The sequence below is a fragment of the Macaca nemestrina genome, chromosome 4 (assembly GCF_043159975.1).
Source record: "Macaca nemestrina isolate mMacNem1 chromosome 4, mMacNem.hap1, whole genome shotgun sequence".
In the NCBI taxonomy this organism is placed as follows: domain Eukaryota; kingdom Metazoa; phylum Chordata; class Mammalia; order Primates; family Cercopithecidae; genus Macaca; species Macaca nemestrina.
The window spans coordinates 165,579,813-165,603,521 of record NC_092128.1 but is presented as its reverse complement, the minus strand read 5'-3'; the positions used below and the strand labels follow the sequence as shown (position 1 = coordinate 165,603,521).

At 33.7% G+C, this 23,709-nt stretch overlaps 1 long non-coding RNA gene across 3 annotated transcripts in view; it reads right to left on the bottom strand.

The window, feature by feature from the left end:
- The window catches only part of LOC105472836 (uncharacterized), a 267,997-nt gene that overhangs the window by 243,328 nt on the left and 960 nt on the right, over positions 1 to 23,709 (bottom strand). For 2 of the 3 annotated variants that reach the window (XR_011621753.1, XR_011621752.1), the window contains exons 2-3: positions 15,803 to 15,929; positions 9,755 to 9,877 (exon numbers count right to left, since the gene is read on the bottom strand). This is a non-coding gene — a long non-coding RNA (uncharacterized lncRNA). The remainder of the gene's footprint in view (positions 1 to 9,754; positions 9,878 to 15,802; positions 15,930 to 23,709) is intronic. The other variant, XR_011621754.1, reaches the window with a different exon arrangement.

Genomic DNA, 23,709 nt, shown 5'->3' with positions numbered 1-23,709 from the left:
CAGTTTAGAAGAAGGATGTTGACAGGACACATCTCCTTGGCCCCCAGGCTGTAGTCATGAAGGTAAAGAATTGACAGAGGAGAGACAGAGTGAGGAGGCCTTCACTAAACTGGAACCCAGCTCAAGCCCTTTTCTTGCCTATTTCTAAAGACAGTACTCCACCCTATTTTCTCCCTGAAGACAAAGACTGTGTCTTCATTATCTTTATATCCAGGATTATTTGATGGTCAACAAGTTGTTTTCATTTGTTTTACTTATTATTGTTGAATAAGTTTTAAATGAGAGAAAAAAATGTAATCGTGACTAAGGCTATGTAGGTAGTGAATGTCAAAACAGTTCAAAGGCAGATTTCAAAAGTCAGAGTCTTCTGATTCTGAGGTCTTTGATCAGTTATTGTATTATCCTTTCTCATGCTGCTATGAAGAAATATCCAAGACTGGGTAATTCATAGAGAAGAGTTTTAATTTACTCTCAGTTCTACATGACTGGAGAGGCCTTAGGAGTCTTATAATCATGGTGGGAGACACCTCTTCACAGGGCAGCAGAAGAGAGAATGAATGCCAGAAGGGGAAATGCCACATGCTTATAAAACATCAAATCTTGTGAGAACTCACTCACTATCACGAGAATAGCATGAGAGAGACTGCCCCCATAATTCAATTACCCTTCCCTGGGTCTCTCCCATGACACATGAGAATTATGGGGATTTGAATTCAAGATGAGATTTGAGGGGGGACACAAAGCCCAACCATATCAGTTATTGTATCACACTGATGATTCCTTCACACTAAAACATAAATATCAGTGTCATTAAGCAACCCGAAGCCTGATATGGTATGGGACCCCAGCTAAAGGGAAGGTTAAAGTAGCAATCAACAGTGAGGAATAATTGTATGGAGAAAGTCTAATTGGAACAGTGTCTTCAAAGTTTGAGTATGATTTAGGTAGGTATACAGAAGACATTCTAAATGGAGAGAAAGACAACAACTGGGTTCTTAATTTATTTACCTCATTTATCCATAATATAGAAAATATATCTACTGAAAGTAAATGTAATCTCAGAACAAAATGAGCCAATTTTTAATAGTGATAATAAAAATAAGTTACGAAATTTTGTTTAATTGTTTGTATCTTCACAACTTTCTCAACCATCAGGACACATCTAAATGGAAAAGTCTACAAATTACTTTGAAGACAAAATCTAAAGTGAGCTTTTTAAAATCAGTATGTTTAAAACCTATTTCCCTCAAAAATAAATATTAAACCAAGATTCAATCTAGCAAAATAAATCCTTGGAGATCTCCTCTTTATGTTAAGAAACATATTTACAGTGGCTATATATAAATTCATTAGGGTTAAATATTCTCTCTGCCTCTGTCTTCTCTCTCTCTCTCTCTCTCTCTCTGTCAATCTTTCTATTATTTTCCCATTTACCTGGATGAAAGCCACAAGCAAGTAATAGTGCCAACCACAGAAAAACACATTTTTCAAATAATTGTGAAAAATATCATTTCTGTAGAGACAGGGTTTCCACGGAAGTATTTAAGGGAACAGTGTTTAATGTGGGGAAAAAGAGAATGACTCTTTTCCCTGGTGATAACAAGTCCTATTTCTCCCAATTTACAGCAGCAGGGGAGGGAAAGGTGTACCTAAAATGCAAAGAAACTATCCAGGTGCAGAGTGTGCATGGAAAAGGTTAGCTGGAAGTGGCTGAGTAATTACAGTAATTCAGGACATGTAAATATATCCTGTGGACCAAAGAAACAGAAATATGTTATAATAGAAATGGAGCAATTAAGAAAATATGGCTTTAGGTCAAATCACAGTACACATTCCAACCAGAGGACTTTACTCACAGGACAAAACCAAGGATAATGTGCTCATTTAAGAAACAACTTTTTAACAATATTACAAAGTTGGGTATACACTAAAGCCAATCTGAGGTGAAAAAATGGTATCATACTCCATTCCAGGAAGGTCTTTTTTTAAACAAGTGTCAAATTATGCCAATTGATGCATATTTGTTTAATTCTTTGGGAGAAAGTAATAAACCACGAAGGCAGACAGAATAAACTTCAGAAACAAGGGAATAAACTGAAAGAGCATGTCATTTCATGAGCACTGCTCTGTACTGTCTGACAATTAATAAGCTACTTTTGCAAAGTTAATGTGAAGATGGCAAGGTAAATGGACAATTAGGCTGGTTGCTGTTCTAGACATCTTTTAGTTCTGTGCCTAATTCTGAAGGTTAATGGCTAGTATCAGCACACATTTGATTTTAATTTAAAAAAAACAGGCAATTTAAATCCAATACATTCTCTAATATGCATTCTCTAGAAATATTTCTGCTTAATATGGCTATGTAAAGTGTGTTAAAGTAATTGTATAAGTTTAACTTTTTTTCCAAATCAAAGCTTAATAAAGCCTCTAGGTAACACACATAAGGATTTCTTCCCATACAAAATGATAGATAAAATTCTTCCCAGAGCACTGTACTAGGGTTCTTAAAACATGGATAATGCTCAAACCTGTATCAAGACTTGTGGAACAGTACACAAAGGGGAAACTCATATAAACCAACAGTCACCAAGAGATGTTCAGGATTCTTTTCGCTCCATCACCCTGGGGAGATGGGGTGATGTACACCCCACTGTTTATATATACAGTCATATCGCAAGGTAAGCCCTCTGAATCAGGTTGAATCAAGGAGTAAGACAACAATCACTAGGCTGTGGGACATTTGAGCTGCAAGATTAACAAAGCACTGGTCTCCTGACTGGTGGGTTTAGTGTCTAGATATAACAGCAATATGACATGGTAGAAGCTACACACCACCTTCTTTTACCAGTTCACTATCTGTGGTTAAGGAAGCATCTACTCTTCTCCTGGAATAATCAGTGTATTTATGCCCAATCCTAGAGTTGGACTAGAAGAGAATATTGTAAGTAATGAGCATTTGGACAATTTCCACGAAGTCGTGCAAGACAAGACATTTGCTAAAAGTACAGTCTGTAGATTTTCAATATAGAACAAGTAGACCCTTATTCTCATTTGGTAATTATCACCATCAGCACTTGTGATGTTACAACTCACACTGTATAGTAATGAAGATGTTGGAAAAAATGCAAAAAATGTCAAGCATATGGTTATTTCCTTGAAGGAACATCCAATATTGTATTAAAATAAAAATATAAAGAAAAAATATATTGACAATTAATAACTATTGGGGGGCATGACAATAGAAAAAGGAAGCCGCCCAAATCTCATCTTAAATTGTAACTCCTGTCATCCTCACGTGGCAGAGGAGGGACCTAGTGGGAGGCAATTGAATTATTCACCTCATGATGTTCTCATGATAGTAACAATATTCTCATGATAGTAAGTTCTCATGAAATCTAATTGTTTTATAAGGGGCTTTGCTCCCTTTTCTCGGCACTTCTCCTTCCAGTCGCTGTGAAGAAGGATGTGCTTGCTTCGCCTTCTGCCTTGATGGTAAGTTTTCTGACACCTCCCCAGCTATGATGAATTGTAAGTCAATTAAACCTCTTTCCTTCATAAATTACCCAGTGTCGGGTTTGTCTTTATTAGCAGTGTGAGAACAGACTGATACAGGAGTAAATGGTTTAACTTTTACATAGTTTATATTAGGTTATGACAGAAGTATTTGCCCCACAGGAATCAACAAATCCCTGAAATGAGGGCTTTTCCCTCACCCTCAAGAGGACTAATCATTAAAAATTTAACAACACATTCATGACTATAAATCAGAGAGGGAATAGTTTTCAATTGATTATGAAATTCATCAGTTCCTCCTTAATTCTCAATCTTTATTATAGAATTTAGGATGTTTATTTAAATGACCTGTACATTTCATGAGAATGTGGAGTAATTAGGATTCATTTAACAGGTCTAGGATATTATTACATTAAAATTTATGTGTATCCCAAACTGTAGGATAATGTATGTTGTGTGCATAAAATGGAAGAACAGGTAATAAATTTCTTCATTTTCACACACTTAATTAAAATAATTATGATTTTCACATGGATAAATATTATTTTTAAGCACAATGAAATTTTTGATGTTCTTTGTGATGTACTTTCCAGCCAAGACAAAGTTGAGAAATTTGTAAGAGATCAAATATTGCATTCAATTTAATTGATTTTGGGGACTGTCCTTGAAATTTCTTGATATTGCCAACCCACACATGAGGGTAAGTTTTATATCATCATAGCATGTAATTCTACAATTCCACTAGACATTCTAGAGTGAGAGTAACAGCCTTCCTACAGATGGTGTTGTTGCCAGTCTTGCCAAGCAAAGCTTCCACTGACTTAGCACAGATGCTGAACGATGAGGCTACAGTTGTCAACTTCTGGTATCCTCAGCTCAGCAGGGCAGAATTTAAGGCAGGCAGAGTTAGAAATCTGCTTGACTTACTGTGGTGCAGGTCTCTCAAATGTGAAAGGTGTCCAAGTATTTTAATGGTCCATGATTTCCTTAAAATGACTTTTAGAATTTTATGTCTAATTTTGACAAATTTCCCAACGTTATTTTATAAATATTTTGTAATGCTAAGTATATTGTCTAATTAATAGTCACTGTTTTTATATTTTGAACAAAATTGTAATCTGGGTACTTACTGAAGAAAACATACTATTTTGTATGTCAATTATCATAAAATGAGAGGCAATAACATTTTTGTGTATGACCCATTAATGCTTTATGTGTTACTGATTTATATTAAGATTTACACAAAAATGAAGTAACAGAGAAATTTGATAACATTCATTGAAAGATATTATTTGAGTCTAATTCTTTAAAGCACATACTATTAATTGCTCCATTTACAAAAGAACTTTAATGACAAAAATGTCACCACAGAGGGAACATACATAAAAACATTTCTTCTACAGATTCGTAATTGTGCTTTCTGCAGTTTCAAGACGAAGGTCTTAGTTCCCCATCAGTTTTTTCCACTTACTTTCAGAATCAGCTTTAATCAATCTTTATGGACCAATATATTGTGAACTTAATGTTCTATTGTCACAGAGGATTATGTGAAAGCTTATTATACATCCATGTTTTCTGTGACAGTTCAGTATATGCTTGATTTCCTGATTTCTTGGCACAATAATAAATAGCCATTCTTTTACTCTCATCCTGTTTTCTTTGATAAATTACAAGACTATCCCATATAGAAGGAGCCTCAGCAAGTGTTTTTTCATTTAAGGTGGTTGTAGTATATTTCAGATATTTCTTTCCTCATCCAAGATCTCAGTCAGGAGCTTCCAAGTGAAGGCTCAGAAACGCCTGAAGGACCATATATATTTATTTATTTAATAGTAAATAATGATAAGACAAAAATTATTATTATGTATGCAAATAATGTATTAGTCCGTTCTCACACTGCTTTGAAGTAGTACCCAAGACTGGGTAATTCAAAAAGAAAAGAGGTTGTATTGACTCTCAGTGCCACATTGCTGGGGAGGCCTCAGGAAACTTACAATCATGGTGGAAGGCACCTCTTTACAGGGTGGCAGGAGAGAAAATGAGACTCAGAAAAGGGGGAAAAGGCCCTTATAAAACCATCAATTCTCTTGAGAAGTCACTCAGTATCACGAGAAGAGCGTAAGGGTAACTGCCCCTATGATTTAATTACCTTTCACTGCGTCCCTCCCACTATTAGGCACTATTGTAACTACAATTAAAGATGATGTTTGGGTGGGGATAAAGCCAAACTACATCAAATAGCAAGTTATGATAGTCTTTTAAAAGTTTTAAAAATAATTTCAAACAGAAAAAGTCAGGACAGTCTAAAAACATGCTGTTATAGTATTAAAATACACAAACACATTGTATCTTTAAAACTGAATTATGAACGTTTCTTGGTTGTTGATTTTATATACAGGATTTCAAACCTCATGCATAATTGCAGAAATACTTAAACAAAGCAATTTTGACGCCTGTACATTGATTTAATTTATATGCTATAATTGTTAATTTTTATTATTTAAAATTATTTGTTCCAGATACTGAATTTTAACAATTTCAATTCCCATTTGCATTGGTGTTAAAGAAGCTAATCTTCCCATCGCTCTGCAATGTCCCAATCACTTGTAAGTTTTCAGTTCATTTCTTCTTCCAATATTTTGCCTACTTAAATCCTGGTTGCTTTACAGGTCTGATTGTCAATTTGTCTTTCTAGCTCGTTAATATTGTAAAAGCAGCTCCCTCCTATGTGCAATCCTTTGTGTGGATGTTCAGTGGTTTTTCCACCAAGTTTGGAGAAGATTCAAGAGAAAATGAGCCCAATAAAATCAATTCTTTACTCTGAAGCTTCCTACTCATCAGCCCCTCAGTCTCTGGTTACCTGGGCGGCTATCTTATTTTTAAAGAGAGACTATTCTTGAATTTTCATCTGCATTTTTAGTTGTTCTTGATCTGCTGTAAGTTACTTCATCTTATTCAAAATCAGAACCTAAAGCATTTATTCAGTGAAGAAATTATCTTTTCTTCAGAAGCAAAAATGTGGAATTTACAACGAAACCTCTTCAGAGAATATAAGGAATAATTTTCTCAGTTAAATTGAAAAAAAATTGGAATGTGTACATCATTGAACTATTTTAATCGTTGTAGTATAAATTTTGACAGTATTTTATTGCACACTGTTTTCTAATCTAGTAAGTTTAACATCTAAATCAGGTATATTTAATTAAGAATATTAGAAATATAAGCTACAAATCTAATTTTCTAATTTAGTATGGTCAAAAAATAAAATGTTCTGTTTAATATTTCTTCAAATTGGTTTAATACATTGATGCTATGTAAATTACCTTTCAACAAAATGAAAAAACATGCTTAAATAATTGAAAAAATACTGTATGTGTTTCTAGACAATGAATCGTCCATTTATTTTATTTATTTATTCTTTTGCTAAATCAAATTGTGGTTTAGTCATTAGATTATGTTTTCAAACACAATAGCATTACTTTCATAATTCTTCAACAAAATGCATTTATGATGCTTTTGGTATGTAGTATGGCCCTTTCAAAATGCTTGTGTATGCCTGTAAATACTTAGTCCCTTTGTTTTTATGCTCCTGAGGAGCAGACAATATATTTTTTAGTTGCTGCTTAGCAGTTAACATATTGTTTGGCAAATAAGTTTCAGAAAGTATGTTTTTAGAAAAACCATTGATGACATATTTCAATTCTTGATTCTCATTAGACAATTATTGATTTCTCAAAAAAGTCCTTTATCATCAGTGTAGTATTTTATAACCATATTAATCTTATGTGTTATTAGAATTTGCCTCTTTGAAGTGTTTTATGATATATTACATATTTATATGCTTGTTTTAATTTGTTTACATTATAAATATGCTTTGATATATATATAAGCTATATCAAATAAGTTATTATATTTAGAAGCATCTTATAATAAAAATTATATAACTGGAAAGGTGTCCCATAAGTTGACAAGAAAACATATGAAGACTGAAATTTGTCTCAGGTTTTGAAGTTCCAGTGTATATTAAATATACTGATATTTCAACATTATATTTAGTAATATACATTTTTAAAGCAGATATTACTTCTGTATATATGAAAAATCATTTTTGAATTAGAGGAAAAAATCATTGTGTTAACAAATGAGTTTAACACTATACTATGTATCAAATGAAATGAAAATATTTGTTCAAGGATTAAAAAGATGTTTAACCTTATTTTCTTGTTTTCCAAAAACAAGAAAACATTGATTTATTATTCATTGCTCTAGTGTTTCTTTTATAGGGATCAATTATGTGTGTTTTATTTTAAGTGTTAAAAAATAAGATATTTTGATTCCTCCATCTCAAAAGGTATAATTTTATATAACTATCAAGTATACATGCAGCTTACAGTGTAGAATAAACCAAACAATTCCCTGTCACAAAATGTTGAATTTTACATTCTTAAATTATCTTCTGAGGAAACACAACATTGAATAAATAAGGAAAATATATAAAGGAAAATCAAATATTAGCAAAAAACACATTATTTATTTCATAATTTAACAATAGTAATTAAGATTTAATATTGAATGTGTGAGAATTTAGGTGTCAATATGTCATTACCCTAATTAAATTTTCTTCAGCAGTTTTTATTCATTTTTAAAATAAATGACACATGTGCACAGTGTAAGATTTTTCCAAATTTGTATGATAAATTAGTAAATTAGCGTAAAAATAAGACTTTATTATGAAAATCATTACATGAAATGTCTTATGTCCTTCATCAACTTCTGTTACGAGCTTTGTCTTTTTGCACTTAAAATCATTACCATTAATATTTGTATGTACAAATTTAGGTCCAGAATTGTGCACCAACATATTTTATAACAATTTTTTTTATTCAAACAAGGTAACCTTTTCGGTATAGTACATTTATTATACTGGCTGATGCAATTTCAAGTTCATTACTTATTTTGTTAACAGCTGGAAGTAAGTGATGCGACAAGAGTGTTTTCAAGTAAGTTGTTCAGAATTTTATACAAGTATTATGTATGTTTCAGAATAAATTTGTGTTAAAAATATAAATCAACTCAAGAAATGCTTAAAGATATTGACACTAAGGCCACAGAAGGCATTCATGATTTGAATACAAAATGTATTTCCTGAAAAGTTATTTCAATATGCAAACTTTGCATGTTTTAAGATATTTTGTATATAGACCTTTCTGTTAAAATATGTTTATCAGCGTTTTAAAAACAATGTGAAACATAAAAATGCCGATCTTTATTTAGTTTTTGCAATTAGAGAGCTAATAATTTTTAAAATTATTAATATGTTAATGTTTTATATTCTAATTAAGAAGCCACGTGGCTGCTATTATGAGATATGTTTATGAAACGGCTTCATAATTAATTTTATATTACATAGAAACAGCTTTCTTCAAAATCTTTTATTTATTCAGCTTTGTCAAAAGCTTCTTTTATATTTATTTGTTATGTATCAATTTTATTGAAATTAGAATGGCAATCTCTTTTTATATATTTCACTTTAAATGCTATATTCAGTGGCAGTATGGTTGTAATGTGAAGACTTCATAGTAATATACCTTTATGAGAAAACCAGACAAGTTACCTTGGAAATATTTGCCATTGTGTTTTGGCTACTCTTAAATTTATAAAAATTTCACTGTATGAATAAGCAAATATAAGTGTTGGAGGTAGGAAAATGGCAAACTAGAGCAGAAGAGATCTTGTGATGCTTCAAACAACATCCCACCAAAACAGCTTTACATAAATTTTGAAGACAAAATAAACATTCTAAAATTTATTTATTCATTTTTTTGTTCTCCTTCAGGTCAAACATCAAAGTGTGGCTCTATGCACCTACATATGAGGATGGTGTCTGTTAATAGTAATGATAATCTCTTGTGTATCTCATAGGAAATCATACCGTTGGACACTTACAAAGTGCAAGCACTATCTTTGAAAAGAAAGGCACGTAATTACTTGAATATTATCATTTACTGAAGGATTGAAAAATATTTAAACTGCAGTAATGTCCTTCAGATTCAAATTATGGCCAAAGTTCTCTTTCATGAACTTAACAGTTTAGAGAATGTGAAATGAGTACATATTTAATACTTTGACCCTTTTATTCAGTTTGTTTGTTTTGATACCAGGAGTCAAAACAGTCATCACTCTGGGTCTTCAGAAGAAAAAGTTAATCCCTTCCCACTGAGAAGGACCTCCGTTAACTTACCTTGTCATCTGGTATTCAATGTATTTTCATTTTTGTCTAGTGGAGTACTGCATGCATAGCACTAAAGTCATCATCAGTTATATACGTTTGTTCCTGCTTTCTGATTGGCACACATTTCCATGCCTATGTATTGAGGAGAATGTACTTGTGAAATATAAAATCATAAAACTCAAAATAAATGAAAGAGTTTAAATGGTGAGAAGAAAAAAAAAACAACTTACACAAAACTGAAGATCATATAACTTCAAGCCCTAAAGTCTACTTAAGCTTTTTTAATGTGCAACTATAGAATGTTTCTACATTTTGAAAATAACATTGGAGGTATAGAAATCAATATACTTAACGTAGTTAGTTATACTAAACATGCCATCATTAATGATCAATGTTTTCAAATGATCTGTCGTTAGATGTGAATAATATTAACTATCAAAGAGATGACTAAAATGACAACGTAACATCTATAAAAAGTAATAAAATAGTAATAGTAATGGGCTTTCAAAATATAAAACATGTTTTAAAAAGACAAAGAAGAAAAATCAGAAAAATACAAACCCACAAAACAGGAAAAAGAAAATTTGTGTATGTGTTTGTGCATGAGATCAACCATGTTGATTATTGTGACGTGTGTGTATCTATATATATGAATATATACAGCTTAAGACAGTCAGAGGAAAGGTAATTGGAATACATCAGTCATTTGAAGTAAGTTTGAAGAGTTAGTGTAAATTATTAGTTACTATCAATGCCTGTTGAAAGTTACCTTCGTAATGTTGGAAACTCATCTAATTTTATAAAGTTTTAAAACTCTGTTGAAAGGAGTAATTTATCTGAGAAAATAATTATGTGAATTTTCTGAATGTGTCAAAACCGCATCATATGGAAGACTTTAAATCATAGGTTTGTATTCAAAATCATTATTTAGCATATACTATAAATAGGTTATGCAATAACATCTCAATGGACTTCCATTACTTGAAGATTCAAGTCTAGTTTTCAATGGAAAGTAGGTTAACTACCTTCAAATACTCTCTGATGCCAATTTGATATAGCTAAAAATCCCTACATCTTTTCTTCAGTTCCATCTATGGCTGCATCTTACAATTTTGACATTAGCACTCAGTATTCATCTACTAATGTTTAATCCAAACAGATTAGTGTGCTGTTGGTGGGAGTGTAAATTAGTGCAGCCACTATGGAAAACAGTATGAAGGGATGTCCCTCCAAAAACTAAAAACAGAACTACTATAGGATCCAGCATTCCCACTGCTGGGTATGTATCCAAAAGAAAATAAATCACTGTATAAAAAGATATCTGAACCCCTATGTTTGTTGCCAGCACTGTTTACAAAAGCCAAGATATGGAATTAATCTAAGTGTCCATGAGTGGATATATAGATAGATAAATAAATAAATAAATAAAATGTGGTACATATTGTAGTACACAATGGAAAGTTATTCAGCCATAAATAATCCTATCATTTTCAAGAACAGAGATGGACTTTGAGGATATTATGTTGAGCGAAATAAGCCAGACACAGAAAGACAAATATTCACGCGATCTCATTTCTATATAGTAGCCAAAAAATTAATCTTATGGAGGTAGTAGAATGATCATTACCAGAGGCTGGAAATGGTAGTAGGGGAGGGATAAAGTGGGGTCAGTTAACAAGTACTGAGACACGATTAGATAGAATAAATAAGATTTACTGTTTAGTAGAAAAATAAGGCAGCTCTTGTTACAAATAAGTTATTGTATATTTCAATATATTAATAAATAGAGGATTGGAATTGGAATGCTCCTAACACAAAGAAATAACTTTTTGTGGTGATGGATATTCTAAGATTTGTTCATTAATCATTGTACATTTGTATCAAAATACATGTGCCCCATAAATTTTTTCAACCATTATGTATTCATATATTTAAATATATATATAAAAGACTAGTCTACTGTCTATTGAGAAAATAAAATGCATTTTAGTGGTTTTATATTTTCACCATTGTTAAATCAGTCCCATTATTTCATCTACCTATTCATTCATCCATTCATTCATTTAGCAAGTATCTACTAAATATGAATACATCATATAACATACATTAATCATAAAACATGAATAAGATATTAAAAATTCCCTGACAGAACTCGGCCTCCTCACACCCTCTCTACCTACATACCTCAAGTCTATCTTTATTAAAGTTCTCACATGCAGTCACAACTAAAAAGACATCTCCTGTGAGTTCACTGTAAGTATAGCTTATACTTTCCATGTGTTAGGAATAAATATGAAACATATGTTTTTTTAATTGTATATTTGTTAGATTTTGATTAAATGTCCAAGCCATTTTATTTGATCTCCCCATCCAAATCACAAGGTTATTAAGATCAAGAATTACATACCTCTTCATAGTCTAAAAACAATTATGTCATAAAATCTTACGCATAGCAAATTGTCAATGCTATGTTTTAGGCATGAATCTTAGTTGTAAGCAATATAAAATGCTCTCTTATTGAAGCATAAAACTAAATTTTTATACGAATATTGCATGGGTTAATACTTCAGTGGGTAGTTTTAGATCAAAGCTTAGAAAAGCAAAATAAACGAACCAAAAAGGACAAAGAGCTGAAGTTAAAATTCATCTCAAAAACTGCTCTGAGTACCAGAAAACATAACTGCACCAACACTCAACTCAGGAGGCGGACGTTGAGTACAAACACCAACACGTAAGGTGATCCACAATTTGGAGGAAACTGAAAGAAAGCTCTGGGAGTTTAAGCTTTATCAAGTGGGCATGCCCAGTGGCAGTGGGCAAAAAACATCAATACTGTTGCCATAGCCACTGTTACTCATATGAGTTGGATGCTGTTGCTGTAAATAATGTTTGTGCATCTTTTTTGCTGTAATTATATATACACATATATATGTGTGTATATACACGTGTGTATATATGTATATATACACACGTGTGTATACATGTATATATACATATATGTATATAACAAAAGATGTGTATGTGTGTGTACATATATGTACACACATGTATATATACACATATATGTATTTATACACACATACACACACACACACACACACACACACACATATATATATATTTTTCCGAGATGGAATCTTGCCCTGTCACCCAGGCTGGAGTGTAATGGCACGATCTCGGCTCACTGCAGCCTCCGCCTCCCAGGTTCAAGCAATTCTCCTGCCTCAGCCTCCTGAGTAGCGGAATTACAGGCATGCACCATAATGCCGGGCTTTTTTTCATATTTTTAGTAGAGATGGGGTTTCACCAAGTTGGCCAGGCTGATCTCGAACTCTGGGACTTGTGATCTGCCTGCCTTGACCTCCCAAAGTTCTGGGATTATAGGCATGAGCCACCATGCCTGGCTATTGCTGTTACATTAGCTATGAATTCAGAGTATAAGGTGTTATTGCTGGCTGTCTGAGCCTTAATCCAGTTTTAACATTCTAGCTCAACGGCAACTACAAAAATTAAATCTCTATTTTTTCAATTTCTACAGTGAGAGTAGCCTCTTTCACTGGCCAAGATTCACAAGATGGAAAAATATTAAAACATAGTAAATAGATCTCAATTTAGGGATATCAAATGACAAAAGTCCCTTAGAGTCCTGGGTTATACTGACATCTTCTTTATCTTTCTTGAATATGCATTACCATAAAGAATTATCTTGGATAACCTGCAGCTAGGTGTTTCAAAGTGAAAAAATAACCATGAAAACAAGAATAACCAAAGATTATTTCTAAGAAGTTGTCTCCATTGCATGAAGATGTAAATTCTGAATTTATTTACACGACAGCCCTAAATTAAGTAAGTTATGCTTTTAAAATTTAATCCAATAAAGGCAAACATTCTCAACTTCATAAAGAACATCCACAAAAAACCTACAGTAACTTACTTAGTGGTGTGAAACCAAATGCTTTCCTGGAAAAATCAGAGATCAGAGACAGGCACAAGATGCCTCTCTCAAAATCTATTTAATATTACACTAAAAGTTCCAGCTAATGCAATAAAACAAAAAAGGAAATAAAATATATATGGATTAGGAGGGAAGAAGTTTTCTTTATTTATATATAACATTGTGTAGAAATTTCAAAGAATTAACAACAACAAGAAGAAAACCCTGACTGAAACCAGTAATAGATTATTGCAAGATAATAGATTATTGCAGGATATGTTATATACACATATTCAAAAAATAATTTATTCCACATATAACAGCTGTGAACAATTAGAGCTCAAAATTTAAAATACTATTTACAATAGCACAACTGAAAAATACACTTAGGTCTAGGTATGAAAGTGTGTAAGATTTATATGAAGAAAGCTATAAAACTTCTGACAGATGTCACAGATCATCTAAATATATTCCATGTTCATGGATAATATTGTCAAGATGTCAGCTCTTTCCAACATAATGCATAAATCAACACAATCCATATCAAAATCTTAGCAAATTATTGTTGATGTTAACAAACTGATTTTCAAGTTTATATGGAAAAGCCCTAACCAACATGATACTGAAGAACAGTCTGAAGACTGATACTATGTCACTTCAAGACATCCTATAAAGCACTATAATCAAGACAGTGTGCTACTGGGGACGTGTAATATGTATTACCTCAAAATAATTAAATTACCTCAAAATAACTATATGGTTTTTAGTCTTACAATAGCTTAGTTTTACATTTTTGTGGTATTAGATGTTCACATGTATCTCCACATCTTTTATGCAACTAAAATAAGCATCTGAACAGCTGACTAATCCATTACAGATAAGCAATAATTCATTCTTAAAAAGATCCCCTTCCCACTGTCTTATTCTAATTTTCGAGTATTTAATTGGTCTTAGCTTTTACTAAAACTTGCACAATCTAACATTTTCAAATCATATTATGTGGACTTGTATTCTATTTATGGATAACTATGAACTTGATTATTTTCTTCTGTTTATTTCCCCTACTTTCTCCATATTCTTTTGTAGTAAATAGGTTATCTTGTTAACATAATTTCTTTTCTTGTGAGCAAGTTTTGTCAAGTAGTTTAGACTCAATCATAAAAAGATGTATAAAATATAGCATTTGAAAATTCAAGGTAAATTTCAAATTCTTATGTATTTCAAATCAATTTACCAACAGTAATGTACATTTTTAAAGAATGAATAATCTTTATTTATATTGGACAATCATCACATATGAAATAAGTCAAAGTAGAAGAGAACAAACCTAGAAAACTTTACATAGGCCATTTTTATACCTAGTGATTATTTCACTGCTGGGGGTATAAAATGCTCAGAGTGAATTTTGAGAAACAACCACATTAATCCCGTGGCTACAAAGAATAACCACTGAATAGCCTCGCCATATTTACTAGTTGACTATGACGGTATTGATCAGAGCTATTCCAAGTTTTTACAGCTGTTAACATGATTCTTAGTGCACTCAGACTCAAATCCAATGCTGCCATACCTAAAATTCTTCTGATGTTTCTGCATTTTTAATAAAAGCTAACATCAAGTGAGAATTACTAGGTGGTATAAAAAGACAATTAGAAATTATGTGAATAAAGTGATAGTAAGATTCATATCTAGGACAGTGATATGGTTTTGCTGTGTCCCCACCCAAAATCTCAATTTGAATTTTAATCCCTATAATGCCAATTATCCCCACGTGTCAAGAGAGAGGCCAGGTGGAGGTAATTGAATCATGGGTGCAGTTTCCCCCATGCTGTTCTCATGATAGTGAGGGAGTTCTCACAAGATTTGGTGGCTTTGTAAGTGTTTGGTAGTTCATCCTGCATTCATTCTCCCTCCCACCACCTTGTAAAGAAGGTGCCTTGCTTCCTCTTAGCCTTCTGCCATGATTCTGTAAGTTTCCTAAGGCCTTCCCAGCCATGCTGAACTGTGAGTCAATCAAAACTCTTTCCTTTGTAAATTACCCAGTCTCAGGAAGTTCTTTACAGCAGTGTAAAAATGGACCAATTCAGACAGTATGTGCAAAAGGAGTTGTTTTTACTTCTTACCTTTTCTTTTCTTTTTTGATCAATGATAGAATTGATCCCTCCAATTTCTTGATCCAATCCAGTGTCTGCTAGTCTGCCATTCATCTGTTCTAGGCAGGGTGAGTGGATTCTTGAATGACTGTATCCTCTACGGAAAGGGAAAGGTATATTAATTAGTCTGCTCAGGCTACCATAACAAAATGCCACAGACGGGAGGGATAAAATAACATAGGGCTGGGTGCAGTGGCTCATGCCTGTAATCCCAGCATTTTGGGAGGCCGAGGCGGGCAGATCATGAGGTCAGGATATTGAGACCATGCTGGCTAACACAATGAAACCCTGTCTCTATTAAAAATACAAAAAATTAGCTGGGTGTGGTGGCACGTGCCTGTAATCCCAGCTACTCTGGAGGCTGAGGCAGGAGAATCGCTTCAACCCAGGAGGCGGACATTGCAGTGAGCCGAGATTGTGCCACTGCACTCCAGCTTGGGCAACAAGAGCGAAACTCTGTCTCCAAAAAAAAAAAAAAAAAAAAAAGCAAATATATTTTCTCACAGTTCTGGAGGCTTTAAGTATGAGATCAAGCTGTCAGCAGATTTTGTTTCTTCTAAGGTCTTTTTATTTGGCTTGCACTCAGTTCCTTCTTGCTGTGTTTATATGGTCCTCACTCTGCAAGCTGGCCTGTCTGGTGTGTGTGTCTCTCTCTGTATGTCTTAATATCCTTTTCTTTTAAGGAACCAATTACCTTGGATTAGGGCCCAGCCTAACGACCTCATTTAAGTTACTTACCCCTTTAAAGACCCTATCTCCAAAAAAATGGTCATATTCTGAAATACTGGGCATTAGGGGCTTCACATATGAATTTTGAGGGGACATAAGCATGTAACAGGGATAACACTGAAATTTATTAGCACTCTTTATCTGCCACCTTTGCTTCCTACCATCTGTCCCTCTTCTTTGTTGCCACTTTGGATTCTGCTACAGTATCAGAAAATCAAGCAGGAAACAATTTCAGAAATGCTTTTTAGTGTATTGCCAAGCTTCTGACATTCTCCTGCTTTCCTGTAGCTTTATCAGTTTCTGCAGAGAGCCATTTCTTCCCCACTAAACCTCATTAGTTGGGTTTTAAAAAATACATCAGATAGAGTAACTCAGACTGCATCTGAATCTCTTTATGAGGCAAAACAATTCTTCATTTGAAACTTAAATAATTTTTAGATTCTATACTATCATTGAAAAATTAGCAAACACATTCATCTCTTAAATGACTTCTTGATCCCATATCTGTCTAATTAGGTTACAACTCGTGCTCTGTGGGATATGCACACTACCATTTCTTATGAAAAAGAACAGAGCAGTGCGGGATATAGGGGCCTCAAGAAAGTACAACAAACATATTAAATTTATTTAAAAATCACCAGTTCACTGTTTCTACAGAAAGCACTTCAAGTGTCCAGGCTGGCACCTGAAGTTTACAAGAGCACAAACAATACCATTTGTTGGTAATATACTATTAATTAAAAATTAATTAAACTTGATACAGTTACCGGAGATCTCAAGCCTTTCAAGGAAGAAGTGTAATTAGAAAACTCATTAAACCTGACACAAATGAGCAAAAGCTTTGTGAATGTAAGTCAGCACCTAAATCTAACATTTTAAGTAATCTGCTGTGTTTGACAGATTGTTTCTCCATTTTTAAGTTCCTTTCCTTTCTTTTTTTGTTCTGACCTACTGTTTTTATTTCTTAAATCCTTATAAGGTAATTATTTGAATCCCTAAATAAGTTTTCATCTGTTTTTTAAAGCTCACTCTTTGGCATGTAGTAAGTTGGTAACTTGCCTTCACCATAAGATTAGGCATTAGTGAATTTTCAGCTTGTTTCAGAAATGCTGATGAGGTACCTGGCAAGCTTTGTCATGACCTTGGAGGATGTGACAGTCTCATAACCAATATTCGAAGAAAAACAGTTTTTTGTTTTTGCTGTTGTTGTTTGTTTGTTTGTTTGTTTTGAGAAGGAGTCTTGCTGTGTCGCCCAGACTGGAGTACAGTGGTGCAATCTCGGCTCACTGCAGCCTCTGCCTCCCAGGTTCATGCCATTCTCCTGCCTCAGCCTTCCAAGTAGCTAGGACTACAGGCTCCCACCACTATGCCCAGCAAAATTTAAAACAAACAGTTTTAAAGGAAGTTGTTTTATTCCCCAGAGGAAGAGAAAATAATCAAAGTGTATACATTGATTTCAGATTTTCTAATTAACTCATTAATGTCCACCCACATTTTATGCTGTTTTTAGTGAAGATTCTTTACTTACTTTACCCTTCTACTGTTCAACAATCGTTATCAACTCCATAAATAGGGCTCATCCATTCTTTCAAAAAATGTTGACCTTTAATCTCTAAATATGAAAATTTCACCATATTATTATGTGTCAAAGTGGTCATAATTAAAGTCAAGCTGGTCTTCTTATCTGTACATTCAGATATATTGGTTGTTTTGCTTTGAGATTGTCAGGGAGATGTTAAACTCACTAAGCGTAACCAGAGAGAACATCTTTGGAAATATTCTTTTGAAAAAGAACCAATGGCTGTGGTCAGGCCTGTACTCCCAGCACTTTGGGAGGCCCAAATGGAAGGACTGCTTGAGGCCAGAACTTTGAGACTAGCCTGGACAACTGAGCCAAACCTTGTCTCTACCAAAAATAAAAATAAAAAATAAAAAATAAAAATTAGCGAGGCATGGTGGTGCATGTCTGTAGTCCTAATTACTTGGGAGGCTGAAGCGGGAGGATCACTTGAGACCAGGAGTTTGAGCCAGTAGTGAACTATGATAGCTCCAATGCACTCCAGCCTGGGAGAAAGTGAGAGACCCTATCAAAACCAAAACCAAACCAAAACCAAAACACAGACTAACTCCATAGGCGACAGGGAACCCGATCTCCCTAGCTTACATTTCTTCCTATTTTATAATTTTTATTGAGAGTTTATCTTCAGCTACCATTTACTTGTTTTTCTTTCTTTCTTTTTTGGACATAGGCTTGGCTGCAGTATGAAACAGTCAAAACATAAATAGCAAACTAAATTAATTATATATTTTTATTCTCTATTTCATAGCTATCTAATATTTAGCAGTCCTAGAAGACAGAGTGGTGTCATTGTGTGAGGAACCATGTTTCCTTCTCTCTTATTCTGCTATCCTCAAAAGGAACCCTTATGGCTGTTAAAATAGAGCATAAAAGAAATGACACAAGAGAAGATGAAAACCAACTCGCCCTCTGCCTTCACAACTGGGTTCCCAGTCACTGGGCAGTGTCTCCTCAGAAGAAGGGCACCTTTTTTTCTTGGTCCCACAAGAGGAAGTACTTTTTAAAAATTTTAATCCCATATAACAAAAGGGAATTTTTTTTTCAATTCTCACAGAAACTAATCCGTGCTCATTGCCTTACTATGATGGTTCTCTCTCTCTTATCACAGCTCAGAAAGACACTTTTTGTATTCCTATTTCTGCTGCTCTTGAGGATGACTGTTCATTTCTCTATTGTCTACCCCTGGTCTTCCACAAAGTTAACAAACCAGACATTTATATTCATGAAGGTCAGATTTTAAAAGTTTTATTTGAAGTTTTTAAAGAAAATGTATTCTAATAAAGTCCCCAACTTTAATTATCTTGAAGTTTAAAGCTAAAGAAAATATTTTCCAATACTTTTGAGGGCATATATTTACAATAAACCCACGAGGTGAAACTGAGTTCTGTGGATCCTTGTTAATATTGTATCAAGTTAACACAAATGTATTTAAGTTTATACACCATTTTACTCTTCTGAATTATGTCAAGTTCTATTCATTTAGTCATTACAGCCTACAGTGAAACTTACATTAACTCTCATTTTGGCATTTGTTTTTAATATTTGTTATCTTATTTATATAAACGTAGAAGTATGCAATTGCTTTTAATTTCACAAATCAAAAGTATGACATGACTCCTAGTCAAGAAACAGAATGTTGCAATACTTCAGAATTCTGACTTTGCCCCCTGGGAACCACTACCCTCAAGTGTAACCAATATCCTCAGTACTAATACCTATTAGTACATTTTCCTGAGGGAAACTTACAATAAACATGATCATACAATACGAACCCTTCTATAACTAGTTTTTTTATTATACCTTGTATCTATAGATTCACCTACACTTTTGCATATACAATTATTTTATGTATGCTAATTGCTGTATAATAATCTACTGTATAAATGTAATAAAATTAATATATCTATTTTGTGTTGATATACTTTTGGTTAGTTTCCCAGTGTGGGGATCTTGGAAATAACGGTGCTATGTGTTCTTGTACACGGTTTTGGTTAAACATTAATATGCATAATATTCATTTTTTTCATTAACTTTCATGTTTTCTTTTAGAATAGGCAGATGGACAATAACTTTCCCTCTTTTACGTTCAAACATTTATTTCACTTCCATTTTTGAGAGATGTTTCAATTGGCTGTAGAATCCAATCCGCCTGTTATTTTCTCAGTCTTTTGGAATATCTTTTCTCCCCCTCTGGTTTCTATTATTTCTCTTAAAATGTTAGGTTTTACCCTACCATTATGCCCTTTGAGGGTAGCGGTTTTTCTCCAAAGTTAACTACTTTTATTATCTTGATAGTTCGCTTTTAAGTAGTATGATTGTGATGTGTCTGAGTTCATGTAAGTGCATGAGGGCGAGTTGGTAGATGAGGTAAGCAACAGTGTTTAAACTTAGAATTGGTTGATAGTCTTAATACTATGAGTTAATTTGTGAAGGGTTTGGTAAATTCTCAGCTATTATCTTCTAAAACATTGCCACTCTCCTCCTGGGGCACTCCAATTGTCTGTATACTAGATTTTTGAGCCTATCCCATGCATTTTATTTCATTTTTTTCCACTGTGCTTTATTTTAGGTGACTTCTAGTGCTGTGTCTTCCACTTGTGAAAGGAAACTTACCCAGTGGCCATGGTGAATGAGAAAAGGGCAATGATGCCCTCTTTGTTCCATACAAGGCAGGCTCCAGACAAGCATGCTGCTCATGCCTCTGAGCTAGGATTGTTCTTGTAACCTGAGCTGAGACACTGGCCAGCCACCTGAGAGGGCCATCCAACAGAGACTTCTGGTTTGGGCCTGGAAATTACCCAATTATACTCAGGTATTTCCAACCAATCAGGACTAAACAAATCTGAATTCCTCATTTGCATATATGGACCTGATTGAAGACTGGGGCAGGAACTTTCTTTACGCCAGACTCAGTCTTTGTTTTGTAGAGCACACTTTTAGTTTACATCAGAGGCTGTTTCCCTGGATCTACAGATTTCATTTGTTTATTTTCAGAAAATAAAGTTCTCCATTGTTTTCCTTTACTTTGCAGATAACAATTCTCTGTAATGAAAATGTTCCATCTCTATTTTTTAATATAGTCTATATTCTTTGTCATATTAAGAATAGAATTTTAAAGATTTCTTGTTCAACTATAATATCTGGATCAACCATGAGTAAGGTTTCTTTTCCTAGGATTATCAGTCATATTTTCATTCATCTTTCTATACCTAGTAATCATTTTATGGGATATTTTAGAAAGAGCCCATTAAGACTGTAAATAACATTATATTACATCGGAAAATATTTTCTCTTTTTCTGTGTAAGGTGTATAGGATGAGAAGTCGACAATATCTAACTAATTAAAAAGTGTGCTAGGTTGAGTCTAGGAAACAATCTAATAAGATTCATTCCACCATGGTGTTCCTGGGACATAAACCTCCCAAGTTTTTAATTGATCTTGGCATTTATTCAGCTCCTCAGATATGAAACTCCATAAGAGAGCATCGTCTGCCCTTAAAACTTTGTAGCTATGATTTCCCATCCCCAATCTCACAAGAGACATTTTGAAAGACATTCCAGAGTAAACCATTTACACTGAGACCAACATTATTGATGTATTTGACATAGAATAAGAAATAGCTGAATGATGAAGATAACTGTAGTAGACAGTAAAACTGAAATGGAGATAAGACAGCATGAAATAGTTAAGAAAATTATAATAATTAAGCAAGGTTGCAGCTTCAGTGTTAGGGCATGTATGACCTACATATTTGTTTGTTAGGACTGCTATAACAAAGTACCACAAAGTGCGTGGTGTAGAACAGAAATTGATCAGGGTTTTGGAGGCATTGATTCCTTATAATGCCTGTGAAAGAGAAATGTGTTTCATGCTTCTCTTCTATGCATTGGTGGTTTGTTGATAATTATCAGTGTTCCTTTGTTTCTGTTGCATCACCCCAATATCTGCCTTTAATATGTTGTTGTCCCTCTGGGTGTGTCTGTCTCTATATTTCTACTTTACACAAGAACACCAGACATATTCTATTAGGTACTCATCTATTCCAATATGACCTCATTTTAATTTAACTAACGACATCTACAAAGACCCTATTTCCAAATAAGATCATATTTCAGGATACTGGGGATTAGAACTTTAACATATGAATTTTTAGGGGATAAAATTAACCATAAAAATGTGATATATCTCGAGAAGTCATGTGGGTTAGAAAACTTTGAATGTTACCAAAAAAAAAAAAAAAAGAATAAAACAACTTTGGACGTTATTCTAAAATCAAAAATGTTTTATGACTTATAAGATACAAAATGACAAAAAAAGATAATAGCTGCAATGTGCAAAATTGATTAGGGTGAATTGAATTGCAGGGCAGAAAACCTGGAGGTGAGGAGAAAATTTAAGAAACAATTAGAGGCTGGGCGCGGTGCCTCACGCCTGTAATCCCAGCACTTTGGGAGGCCAAGACAGGTGAATCATGAGGTCAGAAGATTGAGACCATCCTGGCTAACATGGTGAAACCCTGCCTCTACTAAAAATACAAAAAAATTAGCCAGGGATAGTGGCGGGTGACTGTAGTCCCAGCTACTTGGGAGGCTGAGGCAGCAGAATGGCACGAACCCGGGAGGCAGAGCTTGCAGCAAGCCGAGATTGAGCCACTGCACTCCAGCCTGGGTGACAGAGCGAGAGTCCATCTCAAAAAATAAAGAAAGAAAGAAAGAAAAAAAGAAACAATTAGCACAATTAAATAGAAAGATAATGGTGTCTTGGAGAAGAAACTGGCATAAACAATAAATAAAAATAGATCATATGGTGTATAGAATTTGGTAACTTCTTTGTATGTCCTTATGGGAAAGAGTAAGATTCAGGAATAACTCTCAAGAATCTGACTTGAAGAGCTGAATTAAAGTGACACCCAGATACATGTTCGGTGGAAGTGGTCACAGTGATTTATCTGTTAGCTAGTTAGCTTTTTTTTAATTTCCAAAATTATACTGTAAAACAACAAAGCAAAAGGACTCACATTTCCAATTTCTAAACTTCCCACAAAACTGCAGTAATCAAAACAGCATGACACTAGCACAATGCCAGACACACAGACCAATGGAACAGAATCATGAGCCCAGAAATGAGTTCATATATCTATAACCAACTGATTTTTAGCAAGGGTTCTCAGGCCATTCCCTGGAGAAGGAATCATCTCTTCAACAAATGATGTTGAGACAAATGGATATGCAAGAATTCCCACATCACACTAACTACAAAAATTAATTCAAAATCAATCAATGGGCTAAATCTATAAAACTCTTAGGAGACAATATAGGGGTACATTCTCATGACTTTGGATTTGCCAGTGGCTATGACATCAAATGCGTGAGCAACAGGGGAAAACAGACAAATTTTGATTTCACCAAAATTAAAAACTGCTGTGCATTAAAGAACATTAAGTAAAAAGATATCCTACAGAATGGGCAAAAATAAGCTCTTATCTGTCTATTCATCTACTGAGTTACTTGTAATTGGGATTAAACATATGCAAATTAGATAAATCTACCCTGAAAATATTAATTTCAA